Source organism: Marmota monax, unplaced genomic scaffold (assembly GCF_021218885.2).
Source record: "Marmota monax isolate L192 unplaced genomic scaffold, Marmota_monax_Labrador192_F-V1.1 WCK01_AAM20220418_F8-fsc00099, whole genome shotgun sequence".
NCBI lineage: Eukaryota > Metazoa > Chordata > Mammalia > Rodentia > Sciuridae > Marmota > Marmota monax.
The window spans coordinates 461,803-478,536 of record NW_026692126.1 but is presented as its reverse complement, the minus strand read 5'-3'; the positions used below and the strand labels follow the sequence as shown (position 1 = coordinate 478,536).

Below are 16,734 nucleotides of genomic sequence, written 5' to 3'. Positions count from 1 at the left end.
TGGGAGGGAGGAAATGGGGTCAGGGCAGAGCCACACAATGGTTCAGAGTCAATGGGGGAGAGAAAGGGAGAAAGCCCTCCCTCCCGAGGAGCTGGCTCTGTTTGGAACCCCTGCCAAGGAGGGAGGGGCCGAGGGCACCACTGAAGCCGTGGCAGAGAAGCTTCCTGCTCTCTTGCTGGAGGGCGCCGTGCCAGCGTTGCTCTGGCTCGGGACTGGAAGTACCTAAAGGGCCTGGGTCATCTCCCCACATCCTGAGCCATAGAACCGGATCCCAAAGGGTGTTGAGAATCAGGATTCAGGTGACTGTGGCACAATTCTAAGGAGCTTAGAATCTAGCAAAGGTGATGGACGCATGTGTTAAATAATTCAATCCCCCCTTGGGGTATAAAACTGGGCGGCCCTGCGTGTCTCAGCCCATCTCCACTGGGCAGGGGAAATGGGGAACTCTCAAGCAAGATGGCGAAGAGTGAAGTCTCAAGCACCTGGGACCTTGGGCATCCCACCATCTTAGTAGTTTTTAGGCAGGGAAGAGAACTCGGTTCTAGGACTTCCCTAGGAAGGGCCCCCCAGTACCTCCCCTCAGGACAGATAGGATCCAAGGGACTGGAAGGCATAAGGACTTAACCCCTTTGGCTTCTAGATTTTTCTCTTCAGAGAGGACCTCTGTCTCTATCCATCCCCCAACACCTACAATCACCACACCCCAATCCTGCAGGCTTTGCCAGCCCCAGACCTCATGCCACACACTGGCTGCCCTGCTCCAGCTGTCGCTTCCCGGCTCTAGCTCCGACAGTGATATCAATACGTCCTGTACCAGGAACCACACTCCTCCAGCAGGAAGTGATTCAATGAGGTCAAGCAAGCCAATTCCCTGCCTCCAACAGATGTGCATCTGACCTCTGCTTCCTTATTGAAAACCCACAGTCTCCGCCGGGCACGTGGTGCGCACGCCTGTAACCCCAGTGGTTCAGGAAGCTAAGGCAGGAGGATCACAAATTCAAAGCCAGACTCAGCAACTTAGCAAGACCCTGTCTCAAAATAAAAAAAATAAAAAGGGCTGCAGATGTGGCTCAGTGGTTAAGTGCCCCTGAGTTCAATCCCTGGTACCAAAAACACAACAAAACAAAAACCCACACAGTCTCATACACCTCTCTATACGCGTCTTGATTCGGTCCATTACTGAAGCACGTGTATACCAAGAAGGCAATAAGGTCTATTTTCTAGCCTATGTTCCCTCTGAGCAGTTCTCCTTTAGCCCCAAATGTGAGGACACAGAAAATAGCTGCTGTGTTTTCTTCCCACTCATTTATTCCCTCTCTAGCTTCTTCTTAGTCAAATTTTTGCAACCCCGAGTAATTCACCATTTCCTACCAGGACTCACTCTCCATCTCTCATTGCCTGGGTGTATCCTGGACTCTCCACTAATATGAAGCTAAACTAGACACAAGAGTTTAAGAAGAAGCCAGGCACAGTGGTTCACGCCTATAATCCCAGTAGCTTGGGAGGCTGAGGCAGGAGGATTGCCAGTTCAAAGCCAGCCTCAGCAATTTAGTGAGGCCCTAAGCAACTCAGAGAGATCCTGTCTCTAAATAAAAAATGAAAAGGGCTGGGGATGTGGCTCAGTGGTTAAGCACCCCTGGGTTCAATCCCCTAGTGTGTGTGTGTGTGTGTGTGTGTGTGTGTATGTATAAAGAGTTTTAAGAAGAGGCTTTCATGTACAACAAGAGATATGAAAAATTGTGCTCTATATGTGTAATATGAAAAGTAATGCATTCTGCTATCATATAGAACAAATTAAAATTTTTAAAAAATGAGAAAAAGAAGAAGAGGCTTTCTGTGATAGAGATGAGCACAGGAACAGTGGCAAGGAGCCTGCTGGACGTGGTTAGAGATAGTCCAGTCTGCATGCTCTGCTAGCTTCCATCCGACCCCAGCTCAGAAACTCCCAGCACACTCCTGCAGACGCTGGGCTCTGTGTATAAAGACAGACAGGGGTGGAAGACGTGAGGCAGCTCGTGGCTCCTCTCAGAATATTCCTTCCTCTAGAGCCGACAAATGAGACCACAGGGCCAGGACCTGGAGCTGGCAGTCAGCTGAATGGAACATTTGGCAAAGGGGAAGAAAAGCCTTGGCAGCTGTGGATTCCTAACCCAGGAACCATCCCGGGAGCCGGAACAGCCACATCCCCTTTGTCTGGTCCCTGCCTCCTTCTTTCCCGGAAAAGAAGCCACAGCCCCACGAACCTGCCCTTCTCCTTCAGTGAGCCCCAGGTCCCTGTAGGGCCACAGGCATTTCAAAGGACTCCTCCACTACCTCTACCAACCAGAGAAAGGTGAGGGGGCAGGATGTTGGTGAGGACAAGCAAAGATCCCAGGATGACCTCCCCTTACCAATCTTGACCTCTAGCAGGGAGGCCTCCTGAGTATCATCACATGCAACCTTCACATCCTCCCAAATCCAAAAAGCCACCCCTGGGAACAGCAACACCTTGGAATCCTGGTCTCTCTGAAAGTACTGTGGGTGCTGTGTAGTAAGAGGCTGAGGCCCCTCCTCAGGAAGGGGACACAGAAAAGGGGTTGTATGGGGTTCAGGACATAGTCACTGCCTTCAGCTCCTCCCTCCCCCCATCTGCTATCCTCCTCCTCCCCAGCTTGGCTTCAGCACACCTTTTTCTTCCTGCAAACCGAGGCCTCCTGCAAAGCCCAGATTATCACCTGTCACCTTCAGCCTAGGTTCAGTTTCTTAGCTGATGCCCCGTGGAATCCAGTTCTCCAGGATTCCTGCCTGGGTGGGGAAAACGCCCCAGAAGAGGCCAGCCCATGAAAGACTCCATAAAGCAGGTCACAGCTGTTCCCTTCCAGACAGGGCAGCAAAATGAGGACAAAACAGACCAACAAGGCCCTGCTCCGCCCGGAGGGCATCGGTGAGATCTGCTCCATCATAGCCCGGGACCCCTGGAGTCCTTGTGCCCTGGCTGGGCTGATCCACCAGTGTCTGCCTGGAGCACAGAGGCAGCACTGAAGCCTGCGTCGATCAGGGGCAAACCCCTGGGCAAGCAGATGAGGATGGATGGCAGGGTAACTGCAGAGGCAGAAGACTCACCGGAGGACACCAAATGATGCCATTGAGATCATACCTGGAAGAAAGGCATCTTTGCTAGGAGCCAACCCTTGGTTTTCTTTATAGAGGGTCTCCAATTCATTCAGTTATAATTCCTTGAGTGTTTTCTTTTTGGTAGCAACTTTCTCAGAAAGCTCTCACTTCTGGATGATAAATCCTCCTTTCTGTTACAGATGAAGAGAAATGAGGCCCACCGGGAGGAAGTGCCTTTGCCCTGGGCCTCACGCTGAAATCACTGCAGAGTTGGGAAGGACCCACAGACCTGGCATGGCGAGGCTACCGTGGTGCTGATACCCAGAAACAACCTCAGCCCCAGCCCTGGGCTCTCCCTCCATGATTGCCAGATTGCCAGAGCCATGGGATTAAGAGGGCCCAAGAGATGGCAACCAGAATGATCAAGCACACAGAGTAGGGAAGGTGGCCAGCAGCTCCCTTGGGGAGGTACTCTCTGGGGTGCCGTTGGAGGCCTGGGTGTGGGAGCCAGTGGGCAGGGACAGGCTGTGTGGGCGGTGGGCTGCCGGCAGCTGACTACCACCTGCTCTGCTCTGAGGAGGGCCAAAGGAAGTCAAGCAGAACAAGGCCGAGAGGGGCCAGCCAGCCAGCCATGGCAACCGGCGGAGGTGCCAACCAGCCCCCACACCATGCTAGAAGCAAGCTCTTTCCCTCCCTCTGGGCACAGAAGCTCTGAACCACATGCTCCGCCCCTCCCCAAGCCCTGTCTACTGTGCCTCTGCTACCAGGGCATTCCTGGACCAGCAGTGTAGACATGTGGGCTAATCATAGAGCAGAATGTCTTCAATTAATGCTAACTCTCCACATGGATGCAATCTCTGATGGACTATAGTCATTCGCAGGGACCCAGAGCCACTAGCATGAGCATGAGCATGTTCATGCCAACTGAGCACGCTCCCCAACACCACAACCACTCCCCTTGCACCCACACCTCTCTCCCATGCCCTCCAGCCACTCCTCAGAATTCCCATTCCATACTTACCCACACTTTTCAGACCTTCTCCCATTCACATCTTGTACCCCACACACCACCCCACAATCCCTATACCTCCCCATCTTCCCAACCCCACCCCACACCCTTCCCACACACCCTCCACCCCTCACATCTTGCTACGGACTCTCCACCCATCACCCTACACACACATCCTCCAAATTCCGCTCCCTCCCTCCCAGGCTCCCTGAGGAGAGGAGGAAAAGCTGGCTTAGACCCCACGAGGTCATGCTCCTAGTGTCACTGGCAGAGAAGTCTGAGAAAAGTAGAGGGAAGGTTGAACCCGGAAGAAAAAGAAAAACAGGACCTCTGGGTCCCAGGGACAGTTCTGGCCCTTCCCCAGGCGGGCTCTTCCTTGTTTGCATTCCAGCACGCCCAGGGCAGGCCCCGCAGCCAGGACAGCACCCTGGGAGACACAGCCTGCCAGGAAGGGAGATTCAGACAGCTTCCCCAGGGCCGCTTCCCATTTCCCAAAAGCCTCCAGGTCTCTGGCAGGCCCCTGGGATGGACGGTTATTTCCTAAGTCAGAAAGGTGTGGAAAAGCCCCACAGACTAGGGTGGGAAAGGAAAGGGGAATCAGCTTGCAAGCAGGCCCCAGCTTTTACAGACTGGCACCAGTCAGCCAATACTAATTTACACAGGGGTGCTAGAGGCCAAGGTGTGAGTCCTTCCCACGAACATCTGCCTCTGTCACCGGAAGGCAGGGAGCTGAAACCCCAAACCTCAGGTCTTATGTTCCCACCAAAGAAAACTTAAAGTCAGACACCAAAAAGTCACACAAGAGAACTTTATTGTAAATGAAAGTGAGGTGAAAGGAAAGTAAAAGCAAAGTGAGGCTCAAGCAGAGAACACTCTCAAGACAGAGAGGGTGGGCCGTCTCCAAGCAGAGAACACAGAGAACAGCCTGTCTCCAATTTTATTACTGTTTGCTGATTACCAGGAGAGCTGGGGGCCACCTTCTGTACTCATTGCCAGTCAGGTGTTCAAATCCTCCTTCACATGGGGTGGTGGAGTTTTTGACCTTAGTTAGTCCACTCTCCAGAACTGTCATGGTGGCCCTTCTATTTTGGGGGGCTTCATCTACAAGTCAATCCCTTGTTAATGTGGGCACTGGGGTCAGTAACTGGTCAGGAGTCACCTTAGTGCACCAGCGCTACTAAAGGAATCTTCTTTCCCAGACAATCGGAGACACCTATAGCCATATTCCTAACTTCACATCAGCCGCAGTGACCCTGTCAAGAGTCAGTCCCATTAATCCTTTCCTCTTGACATGTTAAAAAAAAAATAGCTCCCTTGCGTTTGTCTGTTTTCTACAGATTATGTACCACCATTTGATTTCTTAAGATAGTTTAAAGAAGGACCCTAAAGTAATTGAAAGAACACTTGTGACCTTGCCATGCATTCACTGTTCAGTACTAGTTACCACCTAACATCTTTAAGAAGCAAGTCTGAGGAGGGGAGTGTCCACCCTGGCAGACCCTGGGAGGAGTGTTCTACTAAGAGGTAGGAGAACTGATCTCTAGTGTAAGCCTCCTGAGTGCAGGAATCTCTTGCCCTTCTCTAGAACATCTCCCCCAACACTGCCCACCAGGCAATCTATCCCTTTGAGTCAGTGATCCCTTCAATCGTGGCCTTGGCTATTATTAGCCTAGCCCGATCCAAGTGGCCACCAGCCTTCCCCAGTAGCCACGCAGTTCCAAGCTGGAAGCCTGGAGCCCAGAAAGATATCCTGCTCAAGGGTCAGCCAAGGACACTGAACTCAGAGGGCTGACCAAGGATGCTCAACAGAGAAACACCATATGGGGTGCAGGACTCTAAGAGAGACTGAGAAGTGAGATCCTCTATTGACAGCCTCTCAGTGTCCCAGAACTCCCAAACCACAGCAAGGGGATGTCTAGAGGGGGAACTGGGGAGTAGGGGCAGCAGGCAGGGTCCTGATGGTGCCAGCCCATGGGGTTCCAGTTAGGGATCCCCAGCACGGCCTGGCTAAGCCCTGAACTTGTGGCAGTGGTAGGTTTCAGTCTGTCCTCAGCCCCTCATCTGCATGCACAGCAGGGTGTGGTCTGCCCTGTCCTATTTTTCATTCACTAGGGACCCTCAGGCCTGCCGGCATGGCAGTCGCACACCCCTTCCCCTTCCTCCTGCTTGCTCTGGGTCTTCTCTTTCCATCCCAACCCAACATCCTCAGAAGCCTCCCCAGTTAGCCCCTGCAATCTCTCCTCACTGTCTTATTTTCAGTGTCTCCTTAATGCTCTGCTGCTCCCTGCCATGCTGACTTATCTGGTGGCCCTGGTGTCTGCTGGACAAGAGCAACACCTTGCCCCAGAGCCTATTAAACTGCTTTGCATCTCTATGCATGGAGAAGTCGCAAAGATTTTCAAAGAAGAAAGTGACTTTGGTGGGAAGGGCAGGGTACAGCAAGGAATCACACCTAGGGCCTGATGCCTTCCTTTGATCTCCTATCCCCCAATTTGCACAGGAAGTTCCCAAAGGAGACGGAGCCCAGGTCTACGCTAGGCAAAGAGAATACTCAGCAGGGGGGATGACCACCCAACAGAGCACAGCACACTCATCTTCCACATAAGACCCTCCCCCAGGGCCTCCCAGGAGAGCTACAGTCAGAGGCCTTTCTCAGCACAGAGTAGGTGACAGTGCTTGCAGCTGATGAGTGTAGTGGCATGTGACTGTATGGGTAAGCACACAGGAGCCAATGACCCATAGGAGCTGGGTTGAAAGACCTCTACAACACATGTAAATGCCATTTGCAAAGTCTATACCTTGAACATTGCAAATTAGTATCTCCAGGGACGTGCTCACCATCATAACTGGAGTGAGGACATAACACTTTGTTTGGGTGGGAGAACAGAGGCTAAACAGCTATGACCATCACAGAAATAGAAGGAAGCAAACAGGCCTTTTATTTCCTCTGGCATTTTGTGCCAGGTATTGTCTTATTTAATCCCCACAACAGTCCTTAAATGTGGATATTATTATCCTTATTTTACGGATGAGGAAACTAGAAAACAGGAAAGGGATTGAGTAATTTGCCCAAGGTCACGCAACCTGGAAATGATAGAATCAAGAGTTACACGGAAGCTTGTGTGAGTTCAAAATCCAGAATCTTCTTCCTGCCCTGCCACAGAAACCCAGCCACATCACATCTGACCAAGAGTTCTCCATGATGCTGGTGATGACTCTGGGGCACCCTTATCCTCCCCCTCCATATCCCAAGAGCACTTCCCTCCCCCAGGCCACTCCAAAAAAGAAACCAAGCACCAAAAGCCAACAAGCCCCAACAAAACAAAACAAGACAGAACACGGTTTTGCAGATAAGAGAACCAACGGCCAGAGGGGAAAAATGACTTTTCTGAATTCACATAGCTGGTCAGCGGCCGAGGTGGGACCTGATGGGGTGCAGGCATTCCAGGGCTCTTCTCTTGTGACATCTCAAGTCTCTTGCTCCCTTCTTAAAATCCTTCGGGGAAGATAATCCCCACCCTTCCTCTTCTAACCTCTCTTAAATTGGTCCGTTCCTTTCCAAGCTTTGGCTTCTTTTATTAAATGAAACTATTTATATAAAGCACATATTGGCCAGGCATGGTGGCACACACCTGTAATTCCAGTGACTCAGGAAGCTGAAGCAGCAGGATACAAGTTCAAGGTCAGGCTTTGCCTTCAAATAAAATATACAAAGGGCTGGGGCCTGGCGCAGTGGCACACACCTGTAATCTCACTGGCTCATGAGCTTGAGTTGAGGTAAGGGGACTGCAAGTTCCAAACTAGCTTCAACAATTTAGAGAGGCCCTAAGCAACTTAGTGAGACCTTGCCTCAAAATATAAAGGACTGGGATGTAGCTCAGTGGTAAAGTACCCTGGGTTCAATCCCCAGTGCCCCCCCACACACACACACACATACACCACACACAAGGCACATATTGGATACCAAAGAATTATTATGCCTCTCTTTCCAAACAATTACTCTCTTATTTGAAAATTATTTTCTGGGGCACAAAAAGAAAAAAAGAAATTACAATTCCTCTCTCATACCTAAATGATTGAGATGCCCCTTAACTAGTCTGTCTACCCTGCCCACCCCAAGAAGGTATATGCTCTCTGTTGCCAAGAGTCTCCCTCCGATGAGAACACTTGCTTCTCCCTTTCCTTATCCAATATTCAAGATGCTCCAGTGGAGTCCTAGCCCCATTCCCTGAATGTTACCCTAGATGCCAATAAGCATTATCCATCCTCCAGAGCCCCAAGTTTTCCTACAAACCTCTACTCATGCTGGTGCACCAATGCTCTGCCCTCTACAAAGTCCCACTCTGAGACCAAAGCCTGCGCTCATCTGCGTTGTCCCTTTGGAACATCTCCAAAATGTTAAATGTGTCCTACCGCAGTTGGATACTATTTCATATTATCCCTATGAGTGATCAGAATATAAATAATAACTTTTATTTGTAATTATGAAGCACTTTCACAGACATTAGCCCACTAATATTAAGAATAAAGATTACCTCTCATTTATCTTGGATTCCCATTCTGCCTAGTAAACTTTTTTTTTTTTAATCTGCCTAAGTTATACTAATCTCAGAGCACCAGATCACTCATTACCCACTGTCATGAGGGATTCATCCATTCACCTGCATTCTGCAGGAACACAAGGTGGTAAGGACCACGCTGGACTCAAAGTTGTATCCCTAAATTTAGCATGAACCTACTAAAGAGGGATGATTAAAAAAATAAAATAAAATAAAACAGTAACAAGCTGGCCTGGTGGCGCATGCCTGTAATCCCAGCGGCTCTGGAGGCTGAGACAGGAGAATGGAAGGTTCAAAGCCAGCCTCAGTAACTCAGTGAGACCCTGTCCCTAATTAAAATACAAAATAGGGCTAGGGATGTGGCTCAGTGGTTGAGTCCCCCTAAGTCCAATTCCCAGTACCCAAATAAAAAGAAATTAAAAAGGCTAGAGTTGAACTGAACCCTGGGTTCAGTTCCCAGGACTATTTTTAAAAGAAAACAACAACAACAACAACAAAAAAAAAACAGCCAATGATTAACTTTTGTCTCAATCCCATATTATCCATGGGTATACTGCAGGTGTCCTTCTCAAACCTTCTTTGAGATCAGCCAAAGTTTATCTCTAATTCCCTGATCTATCAGGGTAAGATCTCTGTCAATAAGTAAAGAAACCTGGTTTTAAGTCATTCTTTTTTTTTTTTTACATTTTATTTTATTTATTTATTTTCATGTGGTGCTGAGGATCGAACCTAGGGCCTTAGCACATGCTAGGCAAGCACTCTACCGCTGAGCCACCAACCCAGCCCAGCTTAAGTCATTCTTAGTGAACTAAGTTTTCTCAGAACATAAACTCCAGGAAGACAGGGATTTTATCTAACTCCTTTGCTGCTGCGTACTTAGAATGTCAGTGTGCATTCACATCCAAATGCCGAATGGTTGAATGAATGAATACAAATAAATTGCAGACTCCCTCAATGGCTCTGGCCAGATTCAAACTACATTGGGCTCACCTCTTTCAGCACATGCTTCCATTCATTCCCCATCTTGCCCCCATTCATTCCCCATCCTGCCCCAGTTCCTACTCATTGTTCAGATCTCAGCTAACATTTCATTTCCTCCCCAAAGTCTGACCACCAAGATGCCCCACTCATGAGTTCACAGGCATCCCACGTTTCCCCCACCACAGCCTATTGACTTGCTGGACTCCCCACTCAGAGGTAAGTTCTGGGCTGTCACTGGAAATACCAAGTCAGGAGCTTGGGTGCAGCTCAGTGCTAGAGCACTTGCCTACCAAGCATAAGGCCCTCCATTCGATTTCTAGCAGAGCAAAAATAAAAACAACCAGTTGGGCGTGGTGGTGCACACCTGCAACCCCAGTGGCTCCGTGGGCTGAGGTAGGAGGATCACAAGTTCAAAGTCAGCCTCAGCAACTCAGTGGGGCTGTAAGCAACTTAGAAAGACACTTTCTCAAAATAAATAAATAAAAAGAACTGGGGAATGTAGCTCAGTGGTTAAATACCCCTGGGCCAATCCCCAGTACCAAATCTCAATTCTCTCATCTGTGAAGGGGGAAGAGACAATTTCATCATTATCCATTTCCTCTGAAGCTGGGGGCAGAGATAGAAAATTAAGAAAATGCTCAAGATACTACAGGTGGACAGATGCTCAGTTTGACTATTCTCCATCGTGTGCTCTTAATTTTTACTGTGGACCTGAACTTTGCCCAAGGGCCTCCTTTTTTGCCTTCTTGGTTGGGATTATCTGCAACAGCATAGTCAAAAGCTCATTTATTCTAAGGTTTTTTTTCAACTCTTTGAAAAAACCAATCTGTAGTCCAGGAACTGTTTTTTTTTTTTTTCTTCATCCCTGTCCCCACTTCCCAGCCCCTCTCTCTCTGTGTGTCTGTGTGTGTGTGTCTGTCTGTCTGTCTGTCTCTCTCTCTAAATGAATTAATCATTATACAATTTTTTAAAAATATATTTATTTTTGGGGGGCTGGGGATGTGATTTTTTAATTCAGGTGGACACAATATCTTTATTTTTATTTTATGTGGTGCTGAAGATCAAACCCAGGGCCTCATACATCTGAGGCAAGAGCTCTACCACTGAGCTACAGCCCTAGCCCCTCATTATTCAATTTTTTATTCATATTATTATTGTTGAGGAACCTGGGGACTGTACTCAGGAGCACTTTACCACGGAACCCTTTTTACTTTGAGACACAGTCTGGCTAAGTTGCTGAGGCTGGCTTCAAACTTCCGATCCTTCTGCTTCAGTCTTCCAAGCAGCTGAGATGATAGTTTTGAACCACCCCCACTTGGCTTATTAATATTATTTGTAGCCAGGTGCAGTGGTACACACCTATAAACCCGGTGGATCAGGAGGCTGAGGCAGGAGAATCACAAGTTCAAAGCTAGCCTCAGCAACTTAGGGAGATCCTGTCTCAAAATAAAATATAAAAAAGGGGCTGTGATGTGGCTCAGTGGTTAAAACCCCCTGGGTTCAATCTGCAGTACACACACACACACACATATATAATTTGTAATTGATAAATCATAATCATGTACATTCATGGGGTATCTAATATTGTCTCTTTATTTAAAATCTGCCTTCTTAGGATCTACAGTGGAAATCTGACATCCCTGGCTACAATGTTCTTGGGAACATATTGTCTTCTAATATGCAGGCAATCTCTCCTTTCTTGGTCAGGATTAAATCTACTCTCTTGGCACTCCAACTCATTCGACTTCCTTTCCAGTCTGGAAGACACACAGCATAGCAAGTCAGGAATGTGACATATGCTCTGCCTTCAGAGAGTAGGGCTCTTGGGAGATGTCAAAAGTTGGGGACTCCAACATTACATTATCTGGGCTCTAGATGAGTTTGTGAAGTGACAAGAAGAGCTCCTGCACGTAGGAGCTTCTACCTGGCAAGGCCAACTAGTGTTTCCAATGTTATCTCGTGGCCCTCTATTTCTTTTTCCTCACCCTTATGCCTTCTGGTGTGTTGCAGAGGATACCATGTAATCAGAGAGAGACAGGCAGACAGCCAGCTTGGCTGGAGAGAAGGCTTCCACTCAAGCTTGTTCCTGGTGGGTCTGGCTTAGCAGGTATGGGGTGTGGAGAAGAACCACATGTGGGCAGCAGCTCTCAATCCTGACACCCACCCCCACAGTGGGCAGGTTACAGGGAGAGGAGGAGATGGCTCCCCTTGCCTCAGCACAGAGACCATAGACAGAGGTGCAAAGCATAGCAAGAAGAACTGTCAAAAAGAAAAGAAGCCAATGCCCTGGAGAAATCTGTGGGGAGGACAACTCGCAGTCCTTGGTTGCTTAGGGTGAGCTAGTGTTCACAGAGGAGGCTGGGGCTGGGGTTGCAGCTCAGTGGTAGGGTGCTTGCCTAGCATACAGGGGGCCCTGGGTTCCATCCCCAGCTCTGGGGAAGAAAATGGAAAGGAAGACCCAGGAAGAAAGGAGGTAAAGTAAGGTTCCAAGGAAGGTATGGTGCAGGGGTGACAGAATTAAGGTGGAAGGATAGTGGCTTCCAAAAAGGTACAAGATCTTTGGCTTCTTTGAAATATGAATCTTCAAGGTCTTTTCCAGTTTTAATGCTTTATATCAAGAGGAACTGCAAGAATCATCCCTAAAATTCCATTGTATAGAACAGAGACAAAATGAAGCAGATATGAAACTACCAAAATAAGAACCCTGCCTTAGTTTTCCCAGGGCCAAGTCCCAAACCTCCTACCAGAGTTGTCCACACAGCTATGAAGTCAGTCACACCAGGCAGCAAAATTATTTGATCTGATTATCCCAAGTCTTCTCCCAGGAAAGGTGAGGATGGAAACAAAAAAAAGGTGGTGGCGGTGGGGCAGCAGGTAAGGATTCTCATACATGTGCCTCGACCCCAAACAATCAGGAATTAAAAAGGTACTCAGCTGGGCAGGAGCTGGGTAGAGAAAAATCATCCTCCCAAGCCCCTGTCCTGGAGAAGTAGATTATCTAAGGTAGGTCCCAGGCTGGTGGCATCTTAGGGACATTCAAGGAGTCCACTACAAATGAATTCTGCAACTCTGCTGCCTCTGTCCATTCTAAGACCCAATATCTCTGCTAGTGGTATTGAGGCTACAAGCACAGTGTTATGCAGTGAGATTGCCTGCATCAAATCTCACCTCTGTCATTTCCTAGTTGGCTGACATCAGTGTTAGCTGTCATATTATTTGCCAGCTCAGCATTACCCTGTCCATAGGAAGTAGCAGCCTTTGGAAGGTATTTGTCTCTACCAGTTCCCTATTAACATTAAGCAGCTTTTCCCCCCGCCCTCCCAGTTCCCATCCTATCTCTATTTAAAGATGCCCAAGGTATAATGCCTTCATATTGTCACATCACTCTTCCTTTAACCAAAAAGGAAAGGTTCTGGAACATTCCCTACTCCATATTCTCCTCATCCCACCCCATCCACACCCATGATTGCTCTTCCTCCCTTATAAGGGATGCTAGACCCAGGATGAGTAACAGGCACTTATTATACAGGACTCTGCAGTTTTCAAAGTGTTTTTTTTTTTTTTTGGCAGGGCGGGGGAGTGCTGGGGCTTGAACCCATGGCCTTGTGCATGCAAAGCAAACACTCTACCAACCGAGCTACATCGCCAACTTTTCCCCCACATTTTTTATTGGTGCATTATAGTTGTATATACTGATGTGCACATAGTTATACACAATACACAATATAACAATATAGTCAAAGAGTTTGCACACATACTTTCATTTGGTTCATGGTAAGCAGTGTATTTTATCCTTAAAACAATCCCAGGAACCTAGGTACCCCCATTTTATAAATATTGCAAACTAAATCTAAGGTTCACAAATTGCCTATGCTCACACAACTATAAAGTCAGTCACACCAAGACTCAAAACTGGGCTTCCTAACACTGTTTTCTCTACTACTCCACATCCACACTATGATATCCAAGTTCACATTGTGTTCTCCAAAAGGAACAGAGACCCTCCCTCAGTTCTCTCCCTGCTGGCACAGGCAGGCCTTCAAGGCTGAAAGCCCATAGACCTGAGACACATACAAACACAGGCCTATCTGGGGTGGGGATACCACAGAGGGGACCAAAGGCTCAGGAAGGTTTGGAGCACAACTTTATTAAAGTGCAACTAAGTTATGGCAATGACCACAGGCATTTCAGAGGACTGGGAAAGCCCAAAGAAGCACCCCCAAAATGCTTAGGGCCTTAAATAAACTGATCCCAACACATCTCCCTTCCTCACCCATGCTTCTAGTGGAGAGGAAAATGGACAAGTGGCTTTCCTGCCAGACCCGAGAGCTTCATGGGATTCAGACATACACACCCATGCACACTCAGCAATAAGCTCAGAGCCATGGAAATCAAACCTTAAGCTCACCCAAAAGCCAAAGGAGAAGCAGCCACAGCCTGGGTCCAGGGCTCCGGCTCAGAGCCACTGTCTCCTCAGGCGCTGGCTGCCAGGAAGAGCTATAAAATGTGCCTCGACTTAATTTTTCCATGGACACAACCCCAGATGGGACTGCCAGGCTCTGGAGGAGCTGAGATTCTAAAGGCTCACTGCCCCAGGATCCATAGCTGTAGCTGGGGAGAGGGAAAGTATTCTGGGGTCAGGGTTGCCACCCTCTGGGCCATTTTTCTTCCTAATATCTTTCTAAGGCCTAGTGCAGCCATAAAGTAAGTTTTCATTCAAGACTGATTCTGGGTTGGAATTCAGTGCAAATTGCTTACATCTGCTTGGCCATGTCCCAGACAGTCAGGTAGTTTAGAGAAAGGAGGGGCAGTGTTGGCCCACTTCTGGGAGCAGGAATAACTGTGTGCTGAAGAATCTCTGGTGTTGTGCTAGACCAGCTGGCATAACTCCCCACCCAGGTTGACGAAAAATATCATCAGGACAATGGAGATTTCATCCCAAGCTTGACTGGGACTGGGGCAGGGAAGCCACAAAGACCTCAAAAGATGGAGATGGAGACTGAGGTAGAGGTTGGCTTGAAGGAGTAAGTGCCATGACTGATTCCTCTGGTGTACACACACACACACACACACACACACACCCCACACATTCCAACCTCAGCCAACTAGGGTGTGTGCACTAACTAACCTCATATATTTGGTAACCTTTTTTCACAACTCAGGATCCTGCCAAGCCCCTGGGCTCCCCACCCCACCCCACCCCACCCCAGCTTGGCAGCCTTGCCTGGGCTTCCTGCTGTGATTGCACCCCAACATCAAAGCAACCTCTGTCGGAAGCTGAGGAGGAACGAGAGACAAGTACAGGCCAGGAGAGCAGTGCTTTCCCAGAGGGCCGGGAACTCAGGCCTGAGGGTCCCTTTCCCTTTTCCAAGCTTTCTGTCTCCTTTGCTGCAATATCCTTATAAGGGAGAAGGCAATTCTCTTCGCAGGGTTAAAAAATGTATACAGTGCCCAGGCTAGAATCTGACTTTTCACCCACTGTACGCAAAGGCACAAGCCGCATCGCCCCCACTCCGGGACAGGTTTTTCTTTTCTCATCTTAAACAAACAAACAAACAAATCCCCAAACCATCGGCTGGTTCGGATCGCCCTGCAGCCAGGAGCCAGGAAGTGTCTTCAGAGAGCAGGGGTGGGCCGGGGACCTGGGCCTCGAGGCCGCAAAGCCGCAGGCGCGCGGTAGGTTTGGGGTGAGCAACCTGCGAGACGCCGCGGGGGAGCTGGGGCTGCAGGGCGTCCCCGGCGCAGCCGGCAGCCGGGCAGCCTCGGCGCTCCCATTGTTGCACCTCGGCTGTTGCCATGTTGGAGGGGGGCTCCTTGACCTCAGCTGCCTTGGCTCGAGCGGTGCTCCCGCTGGGTGCGATCGTACCTGTGCTCGCTGCCGGCTTTGCTGCAACACCCGACGGGTCCTGGACTCGGCGACGTGGGCTGCCGGGGCTCGGCGCCTCCCCGGCTCGCTCTGCAGCTCCGGGCGTCCTTTGCACCAGCGCGATGTGGGGTGGCCGGCCGCACGCCGCCTCTTCCCGTTCGGCTCGCCTCTCCCGCCTCGCGCCGGCTCTGGGGTCCCCGGCAGCGAAGGGCGCAAGCACCAACCTGGAGCGGGGAGTGCTCTCGGCCGAGAGCGTGCGCGAGCTGGCAGTCAGGCAACCCCGGGCGAAACAAAAGCCGGAGCAGCGGGCGAGAGGGGAGAAGCCATCTCCCGGACAGCCGGCGCACTGCACGGCGACGCGAGGCTCGGCCAGACCCTGCCTGGACAGGCAGCCGCCGGCCGCCAGCTCCAGCCGCAGCGCCGAATCGCCGCGAGCTGGAGGGCGGGGCGGCGGCGGGAACCCCGGCCGCCCCCTGCTCCCTCCCTCTCCTCCCGCCCTCTGTGCCAGTGCGTGGGGGAAGCGAAACGCGCTGGCGTCAAGTTGGGCTCTGCAAAACCCGAGAGCGCAGATTTCCACTTCTCGCTTGGATGAGGGTTTTTGCAGATGGTCGTTACTTTTTCCTGCTGGAACCCGTTGGCTTTGGGTCAGACGAAAGCCAGCCAGATCAATCATGGGGCTGGAAGTGCCACAGTGTGGAGGTTCAGTTGTCGATTTGAGGAATTTCCCCCATAAATTTGCTAGCGATTCCCGAGAGAACCCCTTACCTTGTGGGTGGAGGTGCAGGTGCAGGGAGCTGTGTCCCCACTTTAAACAATCTCATTCCTTTTTCCATTCGCCCAAGTGGGTTTTCCAACCTGAGGGCGGAGGAAAGGCAGGAGACCCTCCAACTCAACTAGGGCAGGGGAGAAAACTTCCATAAAATGTGTCCTAAATTTTGACCCTGGGTACTTTTCTTTGAACGGTGGTCTCCAGAAGCATTTTCCTAAAGGCTCTACCCCATAATAGGCTTGCTCCTTCTGCGTTTGGTTGGGATGATAACTGCTCTCTAGTCTACAAGTACCTTTTCTTGTTCTCTCCTCTGTCTTCCTTCCTTCCTTCTTTCTTGTCATATTAGGAAGACCAACAGCTGGTTCTCAGCCTCCCTCCTCTGCGTCCCATCAGGTGTCCGAGGTCTCAAACCATCAGCTTCCCTCAAATGCCCACAGCTCCCCAGCCAAGGCTCCCA

At 49.9% G+C, this 16,734-nt stretch overlaps 1 protein-coding gene across 1 annotated transcript in view; it reads right to left on the bottom strand.

Moving 5' to 3' along the window:
* The window catches only part of Pik3c2b (phosphatidylinositol-4-phosphate 3-kinase catalytic subunit type 2 beta), a 62,717-nt gene extending 46,782 nt beyond the window's left edge, over positions 1–15,935 (bottom strand). Inside the window, exon 1 of the mRNA XM_046463122.2 lies at positions 15,509–15,935. The gene's annotated coding sequence lies outside the window, so the exon portion shown is untranslated. The remainder of the gene's footprint in view (positions 1–15,508) is intronic.
* Positions 15,936–16,734: the final 799 nt, after the last annotated feature.